This window comes from Pinus tabuliformis, chromosome 6, assembly GCF_031772625.1.
Source record: "Pinus tabuliformis cultivar Carrire ecotype Pingquan chromosome 6, CPIR1, whole genome shotgun sequence".
Classification (NCBI taxonomy): Eukaryota; Viridiplantae; Streptophyta; class Pinopsida; order Pinales; family Pinaceae; genus Pinus; species Pinus tabuliformis.
This window is the reverse complement of record NC_142292.1, coordinates 312,056,318-312,069,402: the sequence shown is the minus strand read 5'-3', so window position 1 is coordinate 312,069,402 and position 13,085 is coordinate 312,056,318. Positions and strand designations below refer to the sequence as shown.

The following is a 13,085-nucleotide window of genomic DNA, read 5'->3' as shown; positions in this document are numbered from 1 at the left end:
AAACCCCAGAAAAGTACCTTACAGTGGAAGGGTTGTGCTAAATTAGCACCCCAATACTATGGAACGTTTCAAATCTTGGAACAGATTAGACGTTTAGCGTAGAATCTAGCACTCCCAGGCCATATCTAAGTCCACACTACTTTTCATGTCTCTTTGTTAAAAAAATATGTGTATGACCCTCGACATATTATTAACTAGGAGAATATACAAGTAATAAAAGAATAAAAATTAGTAACTTAAGAATTTTTGTTTTTAAAATTTCTTACAGTAGATTATATTTCTACAAGTCAAACTTGAGAGAGAATTTTTGGCAAAGCCTCTTTGTATCCTCGATCGGAGAGAAACCGTCTTGCCGAAACAAGCCATCACCCAGGTTAAAGTGCAGTGGAAGCACTTTGGCCCGAATGAGGCTACTTGGGAAGAGGAGGAAACTATGCAGAAAGCCTATCCGACACTGTTTTCCTGAAAATAACACCAGAAACAGTGTTCCTCTCAAGGGGAGGGAGTTGTAACACCTAATGATGCACCGACAATTACATATTACCAAGTTTTACTTATTACTTTCAATTTTTATTTTGTTTAAACCAGATTGTTGAAGAATTAAGGCTGAGAAGCCAAAACATCTTTTGTTAATTATTAATTAAAAAAAAATATTAGTTTGTAAAAGAACTGGAAGAATTAGTTAAATAACTCCTTAAACAGTTACAAGCAGTGTCCCATCTCTTCCCTCAAAAAGGGATGTGACATAAACTTAGGGGAGTTGGAAAAATAAGATACAGAGGGATGGGAGCAAGAACTATGCTCTTGATGGTTTCCTTGAGTTGGACGAATTAGCCAGTGGGAAAAGATTGTCGATAACAGTCGAATGGTATCAGACTTGAGGCTGGATCGTAGTCCTGATGCTCAAGGTACTAGACTGCCATCATTTTATTCACTGTCAGGAGTTGGAAGAGCTTGGAGGGGGATTCTGGACGTAATTGCCAGATCCACGATTGGGTGGTGAGATCTTCCAGACAGAGGAAATACGTGCACATTTATAATCAAAGCAGGAAAACAAATAAGTAGTGTTTCTGTTTTTGGTAATCACTAGTAGGAAAATATTTTTGGTTTTATTATTATGTAATGAACAATTAACATGTTGATTAATTACTAGTAAAACTCTGTCATTTGATATTAATAGGCATATTCTATCTTTCGTTACATTTCTAGCACATTCTGAAATTTGCAGACATCGATGCATAAAACAAGTAATGGTAATAATTAAACTTCACCCACTTCAGAATAAAAATGCATCAGCTATTTAAAACAATAAATGAAAGAACAATTTACAGTGGAAAGATTAAATATCCATTTAACCTTTTTAAGTGCATATTTCCTTGCCGAAGTTTAAGAGCATACTTTGCAATTAGAACCATAACACGCATTCTAGAATCATGGTCGTTTAATAGAAATTAACAAATACTATTTTGATTAATGTCATCAAGAAACATAAAAAATGCCCGAGACAATAAAATCTTACTCAAAAAGACGTTATCCCAGTATTATCTATTTTAGGTTCACTGGAGCTCTAACCAGAGTTGTGCGATAAATAAATTAATTTGCAAGGGTTTGTATGGCTCTTAGTTGAGTTCTGAAGGAACCTCCACGAGCTAATCACCCAAGCGAAGTTTCATCAAATCAAAAGGATAACAATCATGAACTTTAGCAGAGAAACAAAAATAGGAAAATCTAAACTATACATGTCCAACAGTGAATAGCAAAAAGACCAATACATGATTATAGGCGACCAACCCAAAAATGGAGAAAACCCTAACCACGAATCCTCATAAAAAGACTTAGAGGTGAATATAGAACCGGATTAACAATGGCTATATATATATATATAGATAGATAGATAGATAGATTGATAAACCATCAATTAAACCCATAACGATGGTACTATAAAAATAGTATCATACTTATGAAAGGGTTCAACCATTGCCAATTATTTGCAACAACTATATATTTTTATTTCGGTGAGAGCCGTAGCATCGCAGCTGGCGAAAACCCAAAGACTTTAACTTAAGGAAATAAAACAATCCCTCGGGTAATTGAGGTTGAGGTTTGTCGATTGAGTAACAAATCGCCACGACAAGCCGGAGGAATGACCAACTTGAAATTGAAGATAGAAATTGTTGTGAGAGAGTCTTCTCACTTCGAAACCCCACTTCTAGATATATATATTTCAGCCAGAACGTACCTATAGTCAATGAAATGCCAAAGATTAACCCTGAAACTAAGAAGAAGTAAGTATTTCGCAGAGAAGAGCTTGTGTGGACAACATGCTTACCTGAGATGAGGAATACCGAGTGAAGGGAGGCGAGATACACCTGAAAGAGCACGTCAACAGTCGTTAGGGGTTCCTTAGGGGTAAATCTTACATGAAACCATTCCTATTATAGTTTTCGTTACCTCTTGATTATAGTGGGAATCCAAACGCGTCCTTCCGAGGTGAAGAGACTAGCTATCGATGGTTTTCTGTGCTACATGAGCCGAGTAAGTTGAAATGGGAATGTATGTTAAACAAAGAAAGAATCAGAATGCCAGGTGGGTTTGGGTGCTTTTAATGCCCTCCATGCTATACCTGGAGGCCTGTGGAGATGGTCCTTGCGGGGAAGTTGTTCCATACCGCCGTCTGCCATCCAAGTCGCCCTACAGTCGCAGAGCCGAGCTGCAAAACCTCACTGTGTGTCCAAATGACCAAAAATTCGTATAGCATTTGCGTTATTCCCCCATGACAAAGCCCTAAGCTTGGTTGCTGTAGATTTCTCCCGATCCGACAGTGTAGGTTAGGCCAGGTGTTGGGGTCTTGATTTTTCAGGCCAATCCCTTTGTCATACAGAATTGTAGTGTCAGTGGGGCCTCAAATTTCTCTTCACATTTATGGAAATTCATTCTACCGAATCTGTGCTAATAGAGAGAGTAATTGTTGAGTGGATAACAATACCCTTTGGTATTTTAACATTAAGTGCCAAATGACCCAAAGCTTTCTATCATGGTAAGCCTCGATAAAATTCATAAACTGTAATAGTAATTAAAAATAATTATTCAATTTGGTGTATTAGTTTGTTACAATAACTTTTACGATAACCGGGAAGTTTTTTTCCCATGCGATGTTATTCCATTGGTTAATGGAAAAAATAATCTATATAATTTTCTTTTTAACTTTATCGGGAGTTAGAACTTAAAGGAAGCAGCTACACAACAATAAGTACATGTCTTTGGGCAAGCTGTCATTGCCCTATCATTTTTTCGGTTATAATTTATTGAAATATAATGGAAAATCCCAAGCAAAGTGTGTGAAAAAACGTAGCCACGATTACTCGGAAAACATTGTGTTGATAAGTGTTTTACTCCGACCCTCAACTTTCTAAGTTAGAAAAAGCCACAGAAATTTTTAGTATCGTTTTTATTGGAAAAGCTTCCAACAATAAGAGTTAATTGTTTTCATGTAAAATAATTAATTTATTCAACATAAAAGTTAATTAATCTAAAGCGTACCTTGAAATTTATTGTATTTATATTTAAAAAATATTGTAACATAAAAATTAGTTAATCTAAAACTTATCTTTAAATTTTTTGTATTTATATTAGAAAAACATAATTACGTTAATGTGCATGCATCACATTGCAACCAACCAAAAATGCTCTACACTCTTATTCATTAATAAACTAAACAAAATGACTCTTCACTTAAGTCAAAGTTCTCAATTTGGCCCTTCACTTCTATAATAATATATAGAAAACCATCTTGGTAAACAACTTTAGTCCTCACTGTATAATAATATATACTATTGATTTGCTTTGACAACCATTTTTGTCCGTAAAACTATTGTTTTGCTTTGATAACGCTGTCTTACGGCGAAGACATCAACTCGGACTGGAAAGCGAGTTCAATGGCCCGGCTACCACACCATCAATATTTCTGACGCTCAAAATTTAAGAGTTGTTAATATCATTTATGGTGATATCTGAGGCGTCGACAGATTTCACACCTTTCCTTTTACATTATTTTACACTATTATTATCATCCATGTCAATCAAACTAGTCATTCAAAAAATATTTGGAGCGATACAATTGACCTACAATTGACCTGTCCTATTAGATTTCCAAAATCTGTCACACGATGCCTCAAACAAGATTGACAATTTTGAAGTATACATTGATGAGTTTGTTCATTGAAGAGACAAAATTAACGCTTTGCTCGACAATTTTGAAGGAGTACACATTCATGAGTTTGTTCATTGAAGACACAAAATTATTTTACAAGTCAATGAGGAAGTAAACATTTTCTACATGCAATTCTTTTAATTTAAATCAACATTTTCTGCTATTCATGCATACTATATACTACCTAATCCGGAAATAAAATAAACATTTTCTGCGATGCCTACATGCTACATTAACTGGAAGTGTTGCCGATCTGAGTACTTCTGCGATCTGTCATCTGAACCTCCAAACCATAACTTGAAGAACATTCGTTTGATGAAAATAACTGCGGAAGTGGAGGTGTTTCAAGAGTGGATTTGGGATCTGTCATTTGAACCTCCAGAGCATAAATGGAAGAACATTGATCAGAATCAGACGATTGATCTGAGAAAGAAATTGGAGGTGTATCAGCAGGAAAGGGAGAAGGAGGAGTTGTAATCTCAACGTCTCCCTCTAACATCTGGATCACTTTACTCATCCGGGGACGGCGAGATGCACGAAACTGGATACACCATAGTCCCACTAGACATAAAGTTTTAATTAATCTTTGATCATCCTCTGAAATGTGTCCTGTCCTCATGAGATTTCCAAACTCGCCTTTTTCAACCTGCTTAAAAGCCCACTCTGCATAGAAGAATTTGCTTGAGTTACTGTCTATATTGTGGTCAATGTTCTTCCTTCCTCCCACCATCTCCATAATCAACACGCCATAGCTATAAACGTCACTCCTGTCAGTTACAGTTCCATACATTCTTGACCACATCTCCGGGGCAGCGTAACCTACTGTACCTCCGTGAGCTGCTGATATGTGACTTTCTTCTCTCTTGGATATTTTTGCGAGACCAAAGTCTGCAACTTTGGGCAAAAAATTGTCATCGAGGAGAATATTATGGGGCTTTATATCACAATGTAAGATGCGATTTCTGCACTCTTCGTGTAGGTATGAAATGCCCCGAGCTGTACCAATAGCTATGGAATACAACTGTTTCCAATCCAACTGTTCTCCATGATTTCCATGGATATACTTGTCCAGAGAACCATTTACCATATACTCATACACCAAAGCTCTTTTGGTGCCCTCGGAACAAAACCCTAACAATGGCACCAGGTTGACATGGTAGGTGCTCCCTACTGTACCAACCTCAGCAATGAATTGCTGTTCACTTTGTTTGGATTCGTCCAAGATCTTTACAGCTATCAGCCGTCCACTGGGAAACTTCCCCCTATAAACTGTTCCAAAGCCTCCTTTTCCAAGCTGCTCTGCCAAATTGTTTGTATAAGTTCTAATCTGTGCATAAGAATATCGGGTAGGCACTTGTGAGGAGTAATAATTTAAGAAATTTTCCACTGTGGGAGGTCTAGAGGCGAGCGGGTCCATAAACTGTAGGATGGTCGGTTCTTCATCGCTCTCATTTCTCTTACAGCAACATCCACGATGGAAGACGATGCAAGAAACCACTACTACGGCAAATGCACATAACTCTCCAAAAAATATCACTGAAAAAATGTTGAACCAGAGAATGAGAATATAGAACATAAAAGATAATCTAGTGTAATGCATGGATTAAATTTAAAGATCAATAAGTTACCTGCTATAAAAAATGGAGGTACTGGATATATTTCTGTCGAACGATGTCCTTCAGGAAAGGAAACAGAAACAGCTCAGTAAGAAGATAAGATAACGTAAAGCAGATAAGAAGTGAAGTTTTGGATATCCTCACCATCAGAGCAATTCCCGAACTGAAGCTGGTTACTGTTAGGACAAAAGCAATGATCGTCATAATTCTTCCGCTGTGTCAAAATTTGGCTGTGCAATTGAGAAAAACATCTTCCCCCGTTGGCTAGACAAGATCGGCAAGCATGAGATATAGACCATGTAATTTTGAATCCTCCAGGAACACTAGAAACATTGAAGAATCCAAGGTCGGTTAGCCAACGGTGCATGATTTGGCGATCGCCATCCTCAGGGCTCAAGGTGATTTGAAGGGTTCGGGTAGAGTAAGAGGAATTTGTGATATCTCCTACCACTCTGGCATAAAATTCTTTGTTGTCTGTTAGAGTGGTCTGGTTGTCATGGCACTCAACAGCTAAAAGGCCACATGGTCCGAAGGGATATTGGATGATGGAATTGCCACAACTAGAGTTACACGGGGTATAAAATGTAATTACGTTACGCGCGGAGAGTAAGGAGGCGAAGGCAGAAATATAGCCAACCAGAAGCAAAGTAGAGATAACAGGGGTGGTAATTGAGGAGCTCATTTTCTCCAACCCAATCTAACTGACAGAAGATAAACAAAGGAGTGAGTTTGTGAGCGAAAATAGAGAGCAGTCGCAAAGAGAGAAGAAATAAATTGTTAATCCTCTTAGTCCATTCATTTCTATGTATCTGTTTAAATAAATTGTTATAAAAGGTTGTTGATTCAGGACGTGTTTGAAAATATAAATATAAATATATATAAATATATATATATATATATATATACATTTTTGAATATTCATACTGGTATGAAACGTCGACAACGTTAGAAAACGTGAGGTCAGTGTTTTAGAATATAAATTCGCGTGTAACGCATTATGTTTTCTCATCAAATAGCTAATGACTTTCGTGCCCAAACGATGGTTCTGTGTAGCGCAGCAGTTGTTTATTTGTTTTAAATTTTTTATTATAAATTATGACGAGTATATAAATTTCATTTGTTAAATAAAATTAATAAAATAGTATTTTAATTTTAAATTAATGATAATAAAATTATATTTTAATTTTAAATTAATATCATTAGTTACAGAAGTAATTGATATATATTTAAATTTAAAAGGAATTTTTAATTTCGGAGATTATTTGTTATTTTATTATTTTTAATTTATAAATAAGATTGGTTAGAATATTATGATTCAATATCATATTTTATTAATATTAGGTGAGAAAAAAATTATGATTCATTTCACACTTAATATATTGAAGATAAATATGTTAATGTATTGTAGATAAATGTTTTAACATATGATTAATATTAGCAAGGAACTAATATTTAGATATTTATGATCTCTATGCTGCTTTTTACCATTTATGGTCTCTTATTTCTTTATTACTATATAATTTTTTACTATATTATGATTTATTTTGTTTAACATAATTATTATATAAATATACTCTTAAACATTTTCTTTTCCTTTTTACATAAATTATATTTTATAACATTTTCTTCACTTTTTATCTTTATTCATTTTTTAAAATATTATAAATTTATTTAATATAATTAAAATGATTAAATAAACTCCTAACTACTTGATAAATATATAATATCTTTGTAGCAATTATTAACCCTATTCTTTATAAATCTATTAAACTGTATTATTATAATTAGCTTATTTAATATAATGAAAACCCCTAGCAACTACTTTATATTAAACATATTGATTCTTATCTTTTAGAGTTTATTATATTAAACATATTGATTCTTATCTTTTAGAGTTTATATAATATCTTTGTAGCAATTATTAACCCTATTCTTTATAAATCTATTCAAATTTACTATTATAATTAGCTTATTTAATATAATGAAACCCCCTAACAACTACTTTATATCAAACATATTGATTCTTATCTTTTAGAGTTTTTTTTAATTAATTATATAATAATTTTTTAGGAAAATGAAAAGTAAAAAAAAAACATAAATCAAAACTTTTAAATTTCATTATTACTAAAATATTTCATCAATATTTTATAAAGTTTAACTCTTTACCATTTATCTATAAATATTGATAATTAAGTTAAAATTTAAAAAAAACGTATTTTAAAATATTTTAATGAAAATTTTATATTAAATTATTTATGATCTAGCTATAATTTTTTTTTTAATTTAAAGTTAAAAATTTATTTAAATAATTATAATAAGTTTAGGAATTTTTAATTTTTAATTAATCAAAGTAAACCACTGCCACATACTTATTTGAATATATCTACAATATTTTTTTACTCGTAACATTTCACACTCTCTCTTACTTGAAAACCATAGGCATAAACTATAGTGAAATATTATAACAATAAAATCACATTCTTCATGGTTACTTTTTTTATTAGCATAATTTTTTTACTCTTAACATTTCACACGCTCTCTTAAGTGAAAACCATGGGCATAAACTATAAGGAAATATTATAACAATAAAATCACATTCTCGAAGATTACTTTTTTTATTAGCATAATTTTTTTAATCGTAATATTTCACACGCTCTTCTACGTGAAAACCATAGGCATAAACTATAAGGAAATATTATAACAATAAAATCACATTCTTGAAGGTTACTTTTTTTATTAGTCTAATTTTGATTTCGAAAGTAGGTGAAACTTGTGATGCCCCTCGTGAGGTATAATGTTGGTATATTAGTAAATTTAACTGTGAGATAAATTCTGTTGATGAAATATAAAAAATATGTTGTTAAGTATTGTGTCACGATCTCATTCTAACTTATACGTACCATAAAAAAAAAATTATGATGTTACCTAACCCCTACAAGTCACCCCCCCATGACTACAAGGGATTCAAGCACCAAGGTATATTAACATTTCATGCGCAAGTCTTATATCTAAACTTTGAATTAAAAAGGTTTATGGCTCTTCACCAAACATGTTATTTTCCACGCATTTATATATATGTTACACCATACCAGCTCTAGCACTATGATATAACCTTAATGTCTTAAGACCTCGCTCATTTAACGCGGCGCCAGATGGTAAGTGGGTGTTAACCCAACTCACCCATCCCATGGCCAGGTGGTATGGAACCATGTGAGCCCATGTGACTTCTCAGAGGGTTGTACTTTTATGGGTTTCGCGCCAGCACTCCCGCTCAAACGGACGATGGTGATCGTTCTATCAAATCGAATGGCTCAGATTGGTTTAAGGGTTTGGCCGGCAATATATGAGTCACCGGGTTCTTCGGTCTCAGCTCATTTGCATACAGAGCGATTGCTCAGCTCAACAGTTCTCTCTCACCACCACACCAGTTCTGCCATTCACTCAGGTATGAACCTCTCCGCCAATAGCACTGTCATGAAGATTTACAGTCACGCACATTGACAGTTTATCATTCAGTTCGTTGAAACCCTTGGTGGCCATCTGTTCCAGTTAACAACGATGAATGTTCTGTGCAGGAGGGTTTGGCTCTACGGCTACCACCGTCTGGAAGAAGGGTTTGCAAATCTGCGGTCATCCCGGGTGAGTCACCGTTACTGTTAAGCGTTACTTTGTAAGAGTTGCCTGTTATGAAGTTGAATAGAGGTCTTCAACAGGCCGAGACGAGACTCATGTCTTGTTATTCATGTGTCTCAGGTCTGGATACCCTTTGTTCAAACCCTGGTTGCGTTTTACAGGCGGCCTCCTCATGCCGGACCTGTATTTCGTGAAACCCTGGGGTTTAGCTAAGTTTTGATTACGACTACAAGCCATTTGTATCTTTGTATATTTGGGTATTTGGTACTGAACTTGAATCTCCGTTTTCAGATTGATACAGTTAACTCAGAGTATATATATTCAGGTGTTTTTCATATCTAATGGAATCCTTATGTTACTGTTCTATTATGCTACTCCACTGGACTATAGTCCCTCAGTGTTGTCGGGTTCCTTAAGCAAATATTGTAAACAGCTTGCTTGTATAATGATCATTTTATGCTCGGCTACGGCCTCTTTGATGGATTAATGTTCGACTCTGTTATTTACACCACGGCTACGGCCTCTTTGATGGACTGATGTTCGACTCTGTTATTACACCACAGCTATGTATAAGATGCTTTCTGTTTATCTGTTATTACAGTTTAATGTTCTCATTCGTATGAAGTTTATACCCTACGGGGCTTGCCCAACAGCAATGAATCCATTCTGTTCTGGACTTGATATATTTGTCGAATCTGTTAGGTTGGAGTTATTATGTATGGCGTGTCTCTCCAGTCCTTCATAAGTGGCTATGTTTGACCTGCATCAGTATTCGAGCTATTTACATGTTTTATGTTTTCTTTGTTGCGGTGATCTGGATTTAAACAGGAACGCAATAGATTACAGAGATAACCATAAACACATAGATGCAGCGGAAATAATGATTCATTTCATTAATGGAAATTACTGAAATATGTTTACAACCAGAAATGGAAATAAACCAGCTAGGACGATGGTAGCTATCTCTGAGAAGAGATGTGCGGCTACATGCCTCTGAACTGTTCCGAACTGTATTACAATGAGGCTCGAAGGCCTATTTATTGTTGAGAAACAATGGAAAACCCTTCACATCCCGAAACCTAACCCTAGAAGATGAAACGCCAAATTGTGGGCCCCGTTTGGGTAAATTGGTACATCAATTTCCCGGGGTCGTAACTTTGGCATATGATCTCCGTTTGGCGCGTACGATAGCTCGTTAGAAAGATCTATCCGAGTACTACCACTTTGGGAGGCAACATCGGTCCATGGACCCATGTTGCCCCAGAATCCCAAAAAAAACGTCGTTTAGGGCCTCAAAACGGCTCCGGAAGTTCAGGACCCGAAAAACTGCTAAAAATAGTAAACTGTGCTACAATTTAGGAAACTGAAAAGACTGAAAGAGACAGTTGTGGGGGTCCAAATGGGTTGGTGGGTGGCCACCAACATCCACCTGGATCATTCCTCCCCCCTTAGGAAGCAATGGTCCCCATTGCGTTGAGTTCCTCCTTCTGCTGAACTTGTCCTGCAATCTCTGATGTGTCCAATAATGGTGGGAAGCATGGTCGACGATGGTCCACATTGAACATTTGGTGTAGGCGAAGGAATGGAGGAATGATGTTCTCCAAAGCATTGTTCCCCATAGCCTTGGTACTGCTATAAGGACCATGTCGGAGTGATCTGAGCTTCTGATGGGTTCTGGTAAGGCGTTCTTTCTGTCGATGCAACCAGACTTGGTTGCCCACCTGAAGCTTGTGTGGTACCCTTGTGCGTGAAAATTTGTTCCTGTGTTCTGTCATGACCGTATTCCTTTGTTGCTGCTGCTGCGTAGAGGAACCCTTTGCAGGGGTCATGGATGTAGCAACGATCTTCCCCTTACTTTCGGAGTGAACCAGACAAATGAATTTCCTGGTCTGTGATATGAGCTTGCTGCCTTTCTTGGTAGTAATCAAAGATGTGGCGGTAGGTGGGGCTACCTCCGGTATCCTATATAATGAATTATTTAAAGAAATAATGACAGCACGAGGCCTTGACTCATATACAGCATGTCGCCTCCACAAGTATGGCTGGCCTAATAATACATCACAAACATCCAGAGGTGTAACATCACATAATACCTCGTCGGTGAAGGGCTTGATGTTGTAGGGAAGGCGACACTGCTGGCGAACTTTGAGATCTCGTCCTTCATGAAGCCACCCGATACTGTATGGCTGCGGGTGTGGTGTAGTCGGTAGGCCCAACCGCTTCACGACCTCTGCTGAAACCAGGTTCTTTTGGCTACCACTGTCGACAATGAATCGCAACGGTGAACCCTTCACCCACATCTGTGAGTGGAAAAGACGCTCCCCCTCCTCTGGATCTTCGGGCTCATTTTTCTTGATCTTGGCGGTGGCAACAGTGGAACTGGGATCCGCATCAATGATCTGCTTCCCTTTGCCATTCCCCTTGTCAGGTTCTGGCTCAGGGTCAGAACATGCACCTGATTCGGAAGCCTTCAACTCAGCCACCAGCGACTGCTTGGTCCGACACTCACTTGTGTTATGAGTGGGATGTTGGCATTATGATTCAGGTGTTGTCCTTGATGGCAACCCATTCAGGTGGTAGATCACTATTCTTGATGATCAGCTCTCTATTTTTAAGAAGGACGCAGGCAATCTGTTCAGAAAGTGCGTCCCCGCAGGTATACCATGCAGAACCCGCGTCCAGGGACGCAGGCCAGCCGTTCCGGGGGTGCGTCCACCCAGTGCACACATTTCAAGACAGAGAAAAGCGCGTGGGGGTTTCTTGTGTGGTATCTAGCAGACGGTTTTGTGTTTCTATGGTGTCGGCTCGTGGTATTGTTCCATGTTTTGGGGAGGAGCTTGCCTATATAAAGCAAAAGAGTTCATTTGGATTAATCATTGTCTTTGGTTGAATATCTTTTGGTGAGATCTAGTCCAGATCTATGAGGGCTAATCTTCTAATGGACTGTGATCTCTATGGCGCATGATCAGATCTGCAGATCTGACTATTTGGGCTAGTTCTGAAGTCTTCATATCGTTTATATCTGAAGGGACGCAGGTTCAGTGAAGGGCAAGTGCGTCGAGACGCAGTACAGTAAGGGCTCAGGTGCGTCTCTGAAGCGAAAGACACGGCGCGATAGTATTATTGGATGCGTCTCTGAAGCAAAAGACGCGGCGCGATAGTATTGTTGGGTGCGCCGGTACGCAGAGCAGTTTAAAGGAACAGTGCGTCGGCACGCAGAGCAGCAGAAGGTAAACTGCGTCCAGTCGCAGGCCACAGAAAGAAAAATTGCGTCCCTGTCTTAAGATGATCTGTTGACTGTATTTTTCTGTTCATAAGGTGTTCTGGGTTAGTTCTGTGATTACTGATCTGATAACTGTAGTGGACTGTAACTGTTGTATACGTGTTGATCATTTGATTCTTCATGAAAAGAAGTAGGGGGTTGTAGCTCCCTTCCAGAAGAGACTGGAAAACGAGAGAGAGTTGTAGCTCTCTGTAGGTTGCAGCCTGCGTACTGGTAAAGGACTGCACCAGTACAAAATCATTGTAAAAGAATTTCTAAATTGAAAGAAGATAGTGACATATTGCAGCAGGTGGTTTTCTCCCACATTGGGTTTCCACCTTACATCTTGTGTTCTTTGGTGTAA

The 13,085-nt window shown here is 37.2% G+C and overlaps 1 pseudogene across 1 annotated transcript; it reads right to left on the bottom strand.

Moving 5' to 3' along the window:
• Nucleotides 1-4,431: 4,431 nt before the first annotated feature.
• LOC149258554 (LEAF RUST 10 DISEASE-RESISTANCE LOCUS RECEPTOR-LIKE PROTEIN KINASE-like 2.5 pseudogene) lies at nucleotides 4,432-6,522 on the bottom strand (annotated as a pseudogene). Its single transcript, XR_016246158.1, has 2 exons — nucleotides 5,839-6,522; nucleotides 4,432-5,746 (listed from the first exon to the last, which is right to left on the bottom strand). The product of XR_016246158.1 is annotated as an LEAF RUST 10 DISEASE-RESISTANCE LOCUS RECEPTOR-LIKE PROTEIN KINASE-like 2.5 pseudogene (transcript).
• Between the last annotated feature and the right edge of the window lie 6,563 nt (nucleotides 6,523-13,085).